General features: G+C 37.4%; 1 protein-coding gene across 4 annotated transcripts in view; it reads left to right on the forward strand.

Moving 5' to 3' along the window:
• Positions 1-14,786, forward strand: part of LOC129565569 (uncharacterized) — a 104,060-nt gene that overhangs the window by 1,265 nt on the left and 88,009 nt on the right. For 2 of the 4 annotated variants that reach the window (XM_055440579.1, XM_055440581.1), the window contains one exon: positions 1,090-1,335. The gene's annotated coding sequence lies outside the window, so the exon portion shown is untranslated. Of the gene's footprint in view, positions 1-910; positions 1,336-14,786 lie in introns of all 4 variants that reach the window. The other 2 variants (XM_055440583.1, XM_055440580.1) reach the window with 2 other exon arrangements.

Below are 14,786 nucleotides of genomic sequence, written 5' to 3' on the forward strand. Positions count from 1 at the left end.
AACAGTCATAATAATTGACATAACATACACATAATAGACGTTTGATATTTTGCTTTTGCATCATTCATTGGCATTGCAACTCAATTTTCCGGTGGTTTCCAGCTTCGATTTAATAATGTTACAAGTTCCATTAGCCCGAGTCCATTTATATTCGTATCAACATGTTTGATCTGTTTTTCCATTTAATTCAGATCAATGTCTCTCTCGACGGTCATGTATCAGTCATATTTTTTTCTATCGTATCGCCGAACAAATTGGCGGTTGTCTGTCATATACATTTGCATCATTTGCTATGAACTCGATCGTCGTCATCATCATCAATGCCATAATCGACGGTGTGTGTGTTGGTTTAACCGGCGGATAAAACAAATTCTGTTTTATATTCATCATTCTTCCACAATTTGCATCGGTCCGATTTTTTTTCCTCTCCTGATAAATTCAAAGACCTACCACTTTTCAAATCAGCTCACTTTTTCCCCACTCATAATGGTTCGTTTTTTTTGCTCCAATTTCACATCTAATGCAATTATCTTGTTCCTGTATAACGAACAGGTAATTTAAAATGAAATCGTGGATGGAGATAAAAAAAAAGAGACCGAAGCGAAAGGCAGCGTACGAAGTATAGGCAAGTTGGAGCCGAGCGCACGATAAATTGAATACGAGAGAGAGATTGACAATCTAGACGTAGGTACAAATGAAAGGGTTTCCCTTCACTCAAAATTGTGCGCTGTTCGTGTCGGCCTCCCGTTCATTTTCGTTTACTTCGGTGATTGAGGTTTTTCGTCGTCACTTTTGTTGCGTGTATACGATATTTTCGAACGTGCACCATTTTTGTAAAATTCATCCCTTTTGTGTATTCCACCACACGGCCCAAAATCACGACTCGTTCATTCGTTCGTTCGTTCGCCAGCTCCGCATGGCGTGTGGTGTATGTGGCAGCTATCCGGTCTTTAGTCCGCAGATTAAAACATAAATCATAATAAACGAAGCAGAAATTTTCCCGAATTTTCCCTTGTCGGCAAATGGGCTGGCGTGTATGTATGTGTGCGGAGCACGTGCATGTTTCTAACTCCATAACTCAACACCCAGTGAATTCAAATTGATGGTAATCAATACAAATTTTAAACTTTGTCTAATTGGACAGACTGCAAAAGCAAACACAAGTGTGTGTTGCGAAAAAAAAGAACCGAGAAAAAAATAAAAATAAAGTACAAACTGAAAGAAAATCCAGCAACAGCAAAATCCAGTGTGAACTCAGCTGAAGACTCGACCATCATTTTTGGAATAACACTCACGAAAATCCACTTGACGGAGCAGCATAATAATTTTTTTCGGGTAATTTTACCATGTTTATTATTCTGTTGCATGTTTGTATCGTTCATATTATGAATTAGCACCCCAGAAATGGGCGACGATTACGATGAAAGGCTGCTTGATGAACATTAGAGCGACGAAAATGAGCGAAAGAGATGGAATAAGCGAAAAATGCTCTAGCTAAACGGGCATTAAAAGTTTTATAGCCGTTTTCAGTATATCAGTGGGTCGTAATGAATAATAAAGTTGGGAATTTTATGCAAATGTTAAATCAACTGCGACGCATTCGACTTGAGCGCAGGCATGACGACCGAGCGAGAAAATGAACGTGAAAGAGATAGGATGAAAAGAGTAGTGACGCATAAAAATGCCTCTCAATTATTTATTTAATCATTTGTGTGAGCCTAACTGCGCTTCACATTAAAATTGCAATCTATTGTATGTAGTGTGTGTGTGTGTGTGTGTGTGTGTGTGTGTGTGGCAACGACACAGAGTGTGAGTCGACATGACCTGAACTGAACATCTAGCCGATTCCATATGCAACCATTCACTGTTTAATCGTTCACGTACTACTTCATTTTCCATCGTTGAATTTTCTTCGTTGTTCGCATGCCAAACGAAACATACACTCACTCACTCACTCAGTCGTACATTCGGGGGACATGTAAAGGAGCATTCATTGTATGCGAGCGAGAGAGCGAGCGCACTTGGCGCACGTACGTGTTCGCACATGAAATAGTTGAAGCGATTTTGTGTGGCAAAAGGCGATCCTTTTTGCAATTGTCTAATGAAATCCAATTAATTATTCATATGATGTTCGCTTTATGATGCAGATTTGCACAGTGTTACTATTCATTCTCTCGCTCTCTGTCGCTCGCTTGCTCGTTTTCGCGTGAGATAAATTTCGTTACGTAAATGAGCCAGTAAATGCCAGGCATGACGATGAATTCCATTTTTAACATTTATTTTCCATTTACTGGCTCCTCTTTCCTTCTCTCTTCTTCTACCATTCCCTCTGCACTCTCCAAAACCTCAAATAATTCAAATGCTTTGTTCAATTACAAATCCCCACTTTGATAAATTAGACAAGTTGAATAGAGAAAAGCATTTGTGATTCACCTTTGGTCGTCTTTCATATGGTCCCCCAGATTTGATATCATTTGTGTATCGAATCCAACTGAAGGGAAATGAGAATAGGCGGCAAATGAATCATTCGATTGAAATGGCCGTGGGCAAATCATGCAAGCTAAATTAGAAGCGATTCGAATTTAATTGACTTTTATGCGGCAATCTGTGTGATCGATCTGCACCTGAGGCCACCGAACACGAATCATTGATTAAATAGATTCCATGTTCGTCTCATGGTTATTTAATGATCCTATTGGCATTTTTTTTGCAGAGATCGCTGCCTGCTTAAATTCAGGCAAAATTAGTATGCACTACCCAGATTTTTTTTTCTGCTCATTTCTACAATGCAAATATTTGGCGAACATTCATTCAAATAATTTATAAATGAAATATGCTCCGGCTAAATTAACAAGAAGAGATAATAGTCGATAATGGATCGAACATTGTGCCACATATTTGCAACGATGAGCATCCAAGGTACAACTGAATATTTTATCTTTTCAGTTCAGCAAAATGTTTATTGAAGCGTTTATTGGATCAAATGTCGAAATCGTTATCTTGTACAATGGAAACTGTTATCGCTATTGCTATTGACCTGTAAATATCAGAGCACCTCTCTTTCCCATACTCTGTGTCCGGAATGGCATGCAACACCCGATTACACACCGTTTTGAATATGCATGAACAAGAGAACACATGAACACACACACACACGCATACATCCCTTGCAACTGGCTTGCGGCGGTAAATGTAGCTTGCGATCATCCCTGACCAAAAACAGATAAATCGCGAATTCATAAGATAAAAACATGATGGTCATTCATGGAGTCTAGAATGCTTTTTTATTGCTTTGGAATACTTTCTAGTCAGCAGATTTACTTTCCGTTTCACTAATTTTGTCTGCATATTATTGACCATATTCAGCAATTTTGCTGGAAAAAAAAATTTTCAGCTCACATTATTGAAAATATTTTTTTACATGTTTCGCTCTTATTTTTGGATATATGTTCACACCTAAAATGGAAAATAGAAAATTGAATTCAACGATTTATAAGCGAAATAAACGAGTTTGAACGAAATATAGCGAGAAAATGGGAAATAAATGTCAAATAAAGTAACATATAAATAGGAAATATACAAGAGTTCACCCCTTTTCTATCAAATAAACACTGAAATCGGTCTTGGTGTTCTGAAACTGGGGCTGGGTATACCACTTGAAATTCCATTTACCATACACTTGTTATGCTTTTTGTAAGAATTTGAAACTTTCTATTTCGAAATGTGCGCTCCTAGATCCGTGTTCTTATTATATGACATTCAAAAACTTTGTGAATCCGATTTTAGTCTTGGGATAACATTGAACTATGAATAGTTTACGGTACAAAACTTCATCTCCGTTCAGAAGTAGGGAGCACGGGAGAGAGCGTCATCTGTTCAGTATTCAAACTTTAAATGAAGTAATGCGTTTACTTGCACATGAACCGTATCGTGGTGGCTGTGGCAGAGGTTGAGATTGGGCGTGTTGAAAAACTGGCAACAAAGAATGGTGTTCAATTTAGTGTATTGTGATCGAGAAACTCGGTGACAATCTTCATATAATATTCACAAGTTGTCGTCACTTCATGCATATGAAGCGTTTCGCATTAACTTCTATCGGTCGGAATGAGTTTCGCTTTCGACACGATTTAATTTTTTCCCTCTGCTTCATAGACGAACAAAAAAATCCACTTTAAATCCTGAAAGAAAAACTGTACAGTCTACAATGTGTAACATAGTATGCCATTTTCAGTCTGTGCTCCGACGAGATAAAGCGGAAGACAGACAAAATCATAATTTGATAACTTTGTTTTAAAGCCACTTTCGACTTTTGTTGTACGCGATTTTTTTTTTCGCTGTGCCTCGGGCGATACGCGCCCACTCATCATTGGATATTCATCCATGGAGAGTGGTAGAGAAAAATTGAATTCAGACTGAATTTCTATTTGTTTCATATTATCATAGCTTTTAAAAAGGTATCGTATAAGCTCTTATGAAATCAGTTTCGACAAAAGGGAATGCTTGAATCAAGCAGATTGATAAAAAGTCAACAGTATTATGTGAGTGGCGGACGAGAGAGAAAAAAAAGAGAAATCCAACTGCAATACACTTCCAATTAATTGAAACCATGACGACGATGGTTGTGCATTTCAAATGATGACAAAGCCAATTAAATATTCAATGCAGCGGAACAGAATGCAATATCTGACACAATCCCAGTAATTGATTGATTGAAGTGAACCGTTTTTGTAGTTTGGAATTTTACAATTTAAATAGTTATTGCGGTTTAATTTAATTTGATGCACTACCCAAACGTTGAGTGATCATAATTTATCAAACCGAGACAAAAAAAGATTTAATCAAGTCATTTACCATGAATGCGCCATTAATTCCAATCGCTGCACGCTGCTGCTACACCCCGGCAAAACTTATGGCAAGTAATTATACATTATGACTCTTTGTCATTTTTCACTGTTCCCTGAAATAATCTCGCATTTAGTTCATAGTGCACGTTTCGTACGGGTTTGACAGAAAAAAAAGCTCTTTATTTCGTTTTCTATGCTGAGAAAAAGGATGAGTGTTCTTCGGTTGAAAGCCTTGTCTTTGATAAGGCGCCTGCATATACATAGCAGGTAGACAACATACGATTATAATCCAAGGATCGTATTCATAATAAATAATAAGAAATTAATTAGAATTCTCCTGTGGAAATTTTAATGGATAAAACTAAGGAGGCCTTGAATGTCGCCGCCACCTTCTATCCATGTACCAAATGATTTGGCTGACTGAACATTTCCCATTTCGTATTGTACCGGCTCATATATTCATTGTGCACAACGTCTCTGTTACGTTCATACCAAGGATCCGCGCGTAAAATGAGAACCGAGACGCATTTCTTATGCGATGGTGGTGTGAAGATTATTGCCGCTATTGTTTGTCATGTGCTTTGGTTGTGTCGCATCGGGTTCTTCAATATGGGAGAGGCGTGTGAGTGCCTCTAATTCTACTTCTGCTTCTGTTTCACATGATGACGATGGCAAATAACTCGAGAGCATGTGTGTGTACGTAAAATACGCTGCTTGCGATGAATGTTTTCCTTAAAGCATAAATGACATGATTTCATTGCATTTTATTATTATTTAATATTTATTTATGTTGAAAATAAATCCCACGACGTCTGTATATGTATGAGTGTGGGTGTTAGAACAGAGCTACTGTTGGCTGAAATAAAAATAAAGTTCACGAGGAATAAACTTTCGCTCGATCCAATCGACTTAAGTAAATGACAACCATGTTTCTATCGCTCGAGCATTTCCGTCCTCAACGATTTTGATGTAAACAACGCACGACGCAAAATGCCACATTCGAAACGCCAAAATAATTACATTTTCGTCATATGACACAATCGAAACTGACACATCTCTAAGTCCGTGATACAAAGGCCATTGAAAATGGCATGGAAGCGTTTCTTCTTCTCTCTCTTGTGTATGAATGTGTGAATAAGACGAAAAATTCAATCGATAACTGGTATTTATGTAAGACAAACCAAGGTTTAATATGCAAGAAGTGCCAGTAAATGTGAAACAGTACAGCAGAGACGTGGAGGTGGAACGTAGTGGGCGCAACTATGATACAATATCTCGTCTTAATAGCTTTATGTCTTAGCAAATACTTGGAACCTTTTTCTTCGTTCGAACGCAATTAACTGACGTGTCCAATTCCATGCTGAATTTAGGTGCCACTTGACACTCATCGATCCAATTACACGGAAGAGATTTTCTGCCTTTGAAAAATCGATTCCGGATATACCATTAATATTATATCAGATTTTCCAACAAAAAATGGCCGCCGAATTCTGCATTTATTGGCAAAATTCCGCATTCATCGTGTTTCTGAATGATTGAAACATGCAAAAATTGTTTCAATTTATTCCATTAATGAACCCAAAACATTTTTACTGACACATTTCAGTCGCGAGCCGAAAGAGTGAATTATATATAATGAAACAGGTGTTTGGGTATTTAATAAATGCCAAGCGGTTTCGAGACTGTGGCATACGTTGAATTTTTATGATTATGACGTTGAGCCATCTACACGGTACTGTGGCGTGAAACTTGAGGCTTTTCCCTCTTTCTCTCTCGGTCTCTCGCTCTAACTCCCGCTCAAGCTCATTCTCCCGCACGATTTGCAAGTTGCTTGCAAAATTTTGCCATTGAATAATATAATATGGTGTATGTGTTGTGTGCAATCTATTGCATAACCGCATCACTTTACCACTGACTGCAAGGATGAACCGAATTAAATGGGGTTCAATTACCATGAAAAAGCATTCACTAACATGTTACTACTACTCTTGTGACGGTTTCGTCTCGCCCCATCCGTCACTCTCCCATCGTTACCATCTAGCCAGGTCGTCATTCATCCCGGCTCTATCATGTCAGTGGTGCGCGTTGACACGACCAATAAAATGAAAACATATTGCTAATGAGCAATTGCTAATGAATATATTAACTTGACTTAAATAATGAATAGCACACGGCACATGCGGAAGCGAACAAGCGAATGGAAGAGCTTTTCTGTGCTGTGTCAGTGTCATATCATGTGGAAACGCTGTTCAACATCTATCAACGATGTAAATGAAGCGAAACGCATTTTCTAAATACTCTCTCTTCGCGCCTTTACATGAACACCGCGGCATATTCAATATCTGTGAAATTAATACCATCTGCGAGATTGTTGTTGACGACCAACATTGCAAAACTGTGGATGAATCCATATTCTCAACACACACACACACACATACGTCAATTTATCGCATGGTTTTTGCTCCATTTCCACGCTCTAATTTATGCATTCAACGTTAGAAGAATGAAAACGATTCGATTAATCCGTCCTTTTAATTACATTCTCAACATTTTTTCCTCTCTTTTTTCTGCATCGAGAAAGAAAAAAATCCGAACAAAAAGACTTCAGGGGATGAAAAAAAAACTGAACGAACAAAGAACATGCAGAAGAAAAAAAAAAGCCGTTTTTTCTCTCTGAAAGTGGTTTTTCTCAACGAAAGAATGTTGAAAAAAAAGAAATTTCAAAAAAGAATTTTTATAAATGCACGTTGGAGGAACATAAAGAATAATCGCATTGTCCGCAAAACGAATGTTGAATTTCGAGGAAACGATGGTAATTTGGTTAGAGCGAAAATAAACCTCGGGTTCAATTGAAAACAATTGAAAGCAGGAAAATGCTTTTCAATTGTAACGCACACATTTACCCACATTGTAGGAAATGTGTCATCGAAAATTGATCGCAATTTTGATTAAAAATGGAAAATATTTTGTTCGTTTATTTTGCTGCGCTTCAAGTGATCCTTTTGACCGATTTTCCGCCAAAGCAGTTTCAATGACAATTTTAAAAGCTAGAAAGTAAAAGAGAATGAATGAACGAACGAGCAAAAGAAAAGAAAACGAGAAAAATAAAGAATATTCACTCTCTGCACATCTCGTTTCTGTTGTGTAATCTCATTCTGCGGATAGCACTTACTTTGTTTATTGTTTTGATTAACGGTTCACAAAACACAAAAACAATGGATGATAGGACGAAAAATGTGCTAAGGGCAATTGGAATCTGAGAAATACTTTTCTGCTTCTTCGTTTGTTGGAATGGATTTTTTTTTGTAAATTTTCTTCTGTCTCTGTTATTATTTTCCCAAATTTGCGTGTATTTTTGAGGCAAAAATTCGACTGAAGAAAAAATGCTATTTATTCGCATATTGAAAAAGTGCACTGGCATAAATAAAAAAGCCTCGGTAATCGTGTATAATAGGTAGTTAAATGGGTAGACCAAGAGTCGAGCTAGAGACGATGAAATTTGGAATAAATGAAAAAAACGCGATGAAAAATGTGTAACAATCTATGGAGAACCGTTCTCAATGAGAGCCTTTCAAGTTGATAAAGTGCCAGTGACACGAGTGTGCTAAGGAAAAGATTACACGACAGTCGTGCCATGCTTGTTTGTACCGTGTGGCTTGGCTCAACCATTACCTCAAGTAAGTTGAAAAAAAAGCTCGAAGTTCGTAGCTGCTTGCGCTCTCTGGCAAAATAAGAGCGAAGGAGATTGTGTTGGAACAAAGAAACGAGATGTCTATATTCATTAAATCCCCGCACTTTATACACTTTTTTACGCGCTCAACCGCATTTTTGCTGCTTCGCTCACCCTCACTCTCGCGTTCATTCGGAGCAAATAAAAACGTGACATGCAGCAGCAGCACCAGTGCACAGTTCAAGCTGACTGTTCACTTTGAAGTGTTGTTGCACAGCAATGTACTTAAATGAAATAATTTTCCTCAACAACAGCATAAGCGGTTAAGTGGTTGTTTGTAATAACACTGTACAGATGAGTGCAGTGACACACAAACATTGATGCACTGGCTTTAATCACATCGTCAGATTTCTGGTGTATTTTTTTTTATATCATCAAACAAAAGCACATTTTATTTATAAAATTAACCATGGTAACACACACACAGAGTCATTAATATCGACACATAAATTACCACCACATTGCCGAAGTACCTGGCAAAAAGTATGAGGTAAATTTGCAGCCATAAAAATACTAAATACGCCGAAAGCGGAAAACTTCGTTGAGGAATGCCACTCGTGTGAGCAAAAAAATGTGAATAAATGCAAATGGGAGGCTTTTGTCCCAAAAGTCAGCAAAAAGTACTTAAACGGATTGAAAATTCCGAATGAAATGCTTGAAACTGCTCTGAAAAGAGCAGAAAAAAACATACAAATGAATACGCTCGAGTCCTTTTTTTCTCTCCATCTTCGTTTGCAAAACATTCAGAGTCTGATTTTCAAACATTGTTATATCCGTTCATTTATTTGCGACCGAGAGTGCGTAACATGATTTAAATCCTCGGCACACATGAAACAAGCGTCTTGGGTTCATCAGAGAAAGAGTCTTGATAAATCGGCACATAATGCTATTTCCCAAAATACTTTTGAGAGTAACAAATAATTTTTTTTCCGTAATAAAAAGTCTCAAAAGGAAATCTCCATTAGGCATCAAGTGGATTGAAGAAGGGGAACAGAAAACTTGCCGAATGGGATGGATTGAAATTAGGATAAGATGGTATTATATTGAAAATTCAAGTCATATCAAAATTCATAAATTCCGCTCTCGAAACTTTTGATTCAACGAACAAGATTAAATTGAATGTTTAATACGGTCGAATCAAAGGACCTTTGTTCTTTTGTTTTGTACCCATTTGTGGTAATTTGATAAATTGTTCTTCTCCGTTCAGCCACACAAAATATAATGAAAATAAACATTCAAACTGAATTCGATTCATTTGAACCGAAAACTTGTTGGAGTCGCCAAAGTTATTTAATCGCAACAAAAAAAGAGGCGCTTATCATTTTGGAATGTGTCAGTTTTTTTTTTGGGTTGCCTTTGATCGGGCAATCAATTTCAATGACATTAAATAGACACTCAGCTTTTTTTGTCGTGTGACATAGAAAAAGCAAACAGACAGCCATTTTTGCTGTGAAATATGCTAATGGACTACCTTCTTTTTATGTATTCGTGACTTGCATTTGGCTTCGATCGAAGAAAAAAAAATAGCATCGCCTGACAAATATGCAAAAGTTAGAGAGAAAGAGCGCCAGAGAAAAAGAGCGGGATGAAGAAGAAAGACGATACCAAATGTAAATATTTGACTGGTGCCTTTTATTTTGAATTCATAATGGATATTGAGATAGGTGGATGCGTGCTGCATATCGTGTTGACCGTCTCTTTTTTTACATCGATATTAGCATTTCATCTTATGTACTTACTTAACATCAACCAGGCAAATGGTATGTCAAAGCACACGGCACTCATTCGTTTATTTACTACCATATGTCATTCTTCATTCTTATCATATTTTCCTCTTTCATTTAAATCACATCGCTTTTCATACACTTTGTGCTCGGTGTTTTGCTATCACACTCTTTCTCACACTCTGTCTCTCTGTGTCACACACTCTCTCGTTGCCTATGTGATCCGGGCATGAAATGTTCGACTTGACTAATGTGCACTGCATGCAGACTTTGCTCTCGAACCGAGAAATCATAACGGAAAACCCCCATGAAACGAATTTCACTCGAAGTAACGGCCATAAACATCATGAACGCTTTAAAATCACCGAGTAAGGTGGAGATGCAGTCAACGAAATGTGGGGAATGGAAAAAAAAGTGAATGAGATATTTTGTCCCTTTGAATTTGTATAGCTTATTAATGTCTCAAGCGATTTCCACTTTGATCTCTTTCACGGGGCACATGCTAGCTCCATTCCGTTCTGCTTTTTTTTTATTCGAATGCGGAAACCTTGAACTTTTTTTTTTCATATAAATAGGAATTGCATCTGTGAGAGTCAATAATACGAATGGGAACATCTGCCAGCATACCGTGTGCATGTTGGGCTATTTATGGCGTATAAGGAAGAGACACAAAAAGCCACAATGTAACCTTCGTTGAAAGCAACGACGAAAAAAACGTAGAAAAAACTGCTGAGCTTTTTATAGGAAAAAAGGATAGTCTGGACACATTTTGCAATCTTTTTAAATTAATTTTGGAATTGGTATCATTATTTTTAGACCACTTTGCTCGATCCCAACCGAAGGTCCTGCATCTAAGCGTCTGACAGCTCACTTCTAGCGCTACGAGACAAGTGTCAAAAGTTGTGACACAGATCGTTCAATGTATTATTGAATCTTTTTTATATTTGTTAATAAAGTAGACAAAAAAAATAAAAATGTCACGAATGTGCAAAATTGATTTTTGTGAGAGCGTAGCACGCGATAAACATTATTTTTATAATTAAAAAATGTTTCTTTCATTACGGAACATTGTTGATGCGTTCAATTTGTCGCGTTCATGGATGCGTCTAACGACGTAAAGAATTGAAATGAACTTCACTGAATGCGCTCATCGCAAATTCGTGTTTTACTTTGTTTTGTTAGTGTGGTGCAGGGGTTGTGATCCCAACAATAGCTGAGTTCGCTAAATTTGCATACTGCAATAATGCCATTATGACGTAAAGTTATTAATTCGAAAAGTTTAATTAGTTTAAAAAAAAAACTCTTTTTGTGGATGATAGATACAAAATAAGGCTTGATTACTGCGATTAGAATTTTTGAAGCCCCGCCAACACACAATTTACTTTGTGCACAACACAAATATAATTTTGTGTTTTCAATGATGAACGATGTTACTTTTATAGTTATGTGTAGTTGCTGCGTGGCAGATTTTCACAAGTCGTTCAACCTCAACGGAAACACTTTAAATTACTTTACGAAATATGCATAAACTTTCTAGCGAGAAACAGCTAGTGAGAACGAGCGACGAAATCAGCTGTTTTTGTTTTGGATTTTGTGCGCTGCTTAAATATGTGCATACATTTTAATTAAGCATAGTCATAACGATGCAAAATCTGTATTATTCTTTGCGAATCTTCGCGAAAATATTGGATGTGCTTACTTGAATTACGTTCATTGGAATAGATTTTCTCTATACACAGCGCATAGTTGCAATTTGTTTATTTATTTTGACGTCGACATCATCGTCGTTGCCTTGAGTTGGCTTTTTTTGTGATTCCATAACTTGTTATCAGCGAAGAGGAAAAGAAAAGTGATGCAGGGAAAAGTTATTTTACCCTTCATCTCGGGAATCACAGTGTAAAGATGACACTACACAGGAAATGGGTTTGAATTTGTGGAAACCCTAACGAAATAAAGAATGAAAAAAGTATTTCAATTTGTTCGTTTTCGCTTGGATTTTTTCAGATGTGCTGTTTTTTTCTTTTCTTTCGGTAAAATTTATGAGCATAATACTTCAACGAATTTCATTTCGCCTAGTGAACATTCCGTTTCGGTGCTATCTTTTTTCTCTTTTCCGTTCCGGATTGTGTTTCGTTTCACCGAGTTTGCCAGCAAAAATCCTAATGAAGTCAAGCCTTTTTTTTCTTCTTATAAGTTAAATATTAATTTATCGCAGAGAAAAAGCACTTCTACCAGCTAAGCAATCTCATTTATTCAAACGAAATGCTAAATGATTCAAAGCTCTCGCTCGTTCGCACACACATATTCGGGCCGTGCGCAGAAAAAAAAAGGACGAAAGAAACATTAAACAGAACAGCAGTCAGACTAATTCGCAATTCGTATGTGAAACTTTTTCTCGTTTCTTGCTCTTTTTCTCACGCTCGTTCGCTCGCTCTATCTATCTTCTACCATTCGGTGAATTTTTTGATTTTTTGAATCTCAGTCTGACGATTTTGGCATTCATTCGTTTCGCAAATCAAAGCATTTTACGGCAAAAATATTGCCAACCCATACAAACTCACTCACACACACATCGGATCGCTGGCTGCTGTTAGATATCACAACCGAATGATAATTTTCATGCTTTGTTTTCCTTTTTTGCTTGACTCCTTTTTTCGCTCCCTCTCTCTCTCTCTCTGTCTCTTTTCCACTGGAATAAATTCCAATGAAATCGTATGCGGCAGACAAACGAATCGTAGCAGCAAACAAATGACTCTTTTCTTACTTTTTTCCGACTTTGTTCACTGATTTGAAATTTTGACTATAGTCAGGCATTAGGTTGAACATTTCTCTCTTTTTTACTCTTTCGCTTTCATTTCCATTTTCGATGAAAGTTGTTACGAATTCAGAATTTATTGTCACAATGCCAATTTGCTCGATGTGCCATGAACTTTGAAGACTGTTATTGTTTAAGTTGCTGAAATCTAAAGTATCGACTCGGGAACGGTTTTCGTTTCTCAAACGGAAATGTGAGTGTAAATTTGCTAACCAATTGATATTGCTTGCGCAGCATATGAACGAATCGTGCAAACTGACACCATAAAAATTGAAATTTATTCTGTCTGTCAAATGAGAGAACGCGAAAGAAGAGAAAAAAGTACTAAGGGAGATGGTCTAGTTATGAGACAGCGCCAGTTATGAGACAGTCAATTATTTCTGTCATACGCTATGGAAATGTTGGTATGAGAGCTGTCAATGTTCTTTATTTGATGTCCGCCAGTTTTTGAGCGAACACCGAAGTGAATAGACGCATTGCTTGTATACGCACCAAACATCGTGTTGAAAATCGTGTGAAAAAAGGATTTGGAATATTTTTCATAGTGCCAATTTTTTGTGAAAATCAAGTTAAAAAGGTGAGTGTAATGCATTAAAATGTTGTATTTTGATTATATTTTGTGATTCTAGTTCGGATTGTTCGATTATGTGTTGTGGAAATTTTTTTGTGAGTAATGTTCAAAATGGCGTCTCGATCCGGTTATGAGACACCGTGTTGCCCAGTTATGAGACACTCTAGATTTTGCACTGAAAGCGTATAGAAACGTCATATTTCGTCATTTTTGTTGTCAAAACGCATTTATATGCAATTACAATTGTATTTTAACTCATATTCTCGGATTTTCAGCCATGTATCCTCCAAAAAAGGCTACGCCTAGTCGAAATAAGGTGGTCGAAAATTTTGATGCGCTGTTGCAAGCCATTAAATTATGTATAGTGGAGAAGAAAGGTATTCGAAGGACTGCCCAAGAACATGGAATAGATAAGAGCACCTTACAGCGCCACTTGAAGAAAGTTGCAGAAAATTTTGACCCTCTGAACTATCCAGCTCGGTGTCACTAATGTCTCTTGCAAGCAACACTTTGTCGGTTTTGGATGCGGTTGGCTCCAAAACCAAAGGCGAATCGTGGACGAAAACCCATGGAAAGTGCTGAATTCACTTCTCCGGAAACCATGTCCGTTTTGAAGCAAAAGGCACTTGCGAAAGCGCAAGAAGCAGCAGCGAAAGCGGAAAAAGCAGCAAAGAAAGCAACGCCAAAGAAGCCAACCCCTAAGAAAGCAGCACCGAAGAGAGCAACATCAAAAGCAACACCACCGCCCAAGCGCCGTAGAACTGAAAAATCACCACCGTCCGATGAAGACACGGACTTCTGCATCATTTGTTTGACGCTGTTACCAAACAAATTGACCGCTGAAAATTCCATCCAATGCAACGTATGCAAGCGGCCAGTTCACTTGAAATGCGCTGACATGCATGCAAGCTTCTTTACTTGCAAACACTGCGACAGTGACATGGAACAAGAAGAAGACGAGGATTTCGATGATGATGATGAATCAAAATTGTTATTTCCTTGTCATGTAAGGCCATTAAAGGCCCAATTTTCTTTATTTTAGCCATTGAAGGCCTTTATAATAAATAAAGAATAATATTTGAACATTTTATGATGAGTTTCC

The sequence above is a fragment of the Sitodiplosis mosellana genome, unplaced genomic scaffold (assembly GCF_009176505.1).
Source record: "Sitodiplosis mosellana isolate CC-2019 unplaced genomic scaffold, AAFC_SMos_1.0 Smas_scaffold_3, whole genome shotgun sequence".
Classification (NCBI taxonomy): Eukaryota; Metazoa; Arthropoda; class Insecta; order Diptera; family Cecidomyiidae; genus Sitodiplosis; species Sitodiplosis mosellana.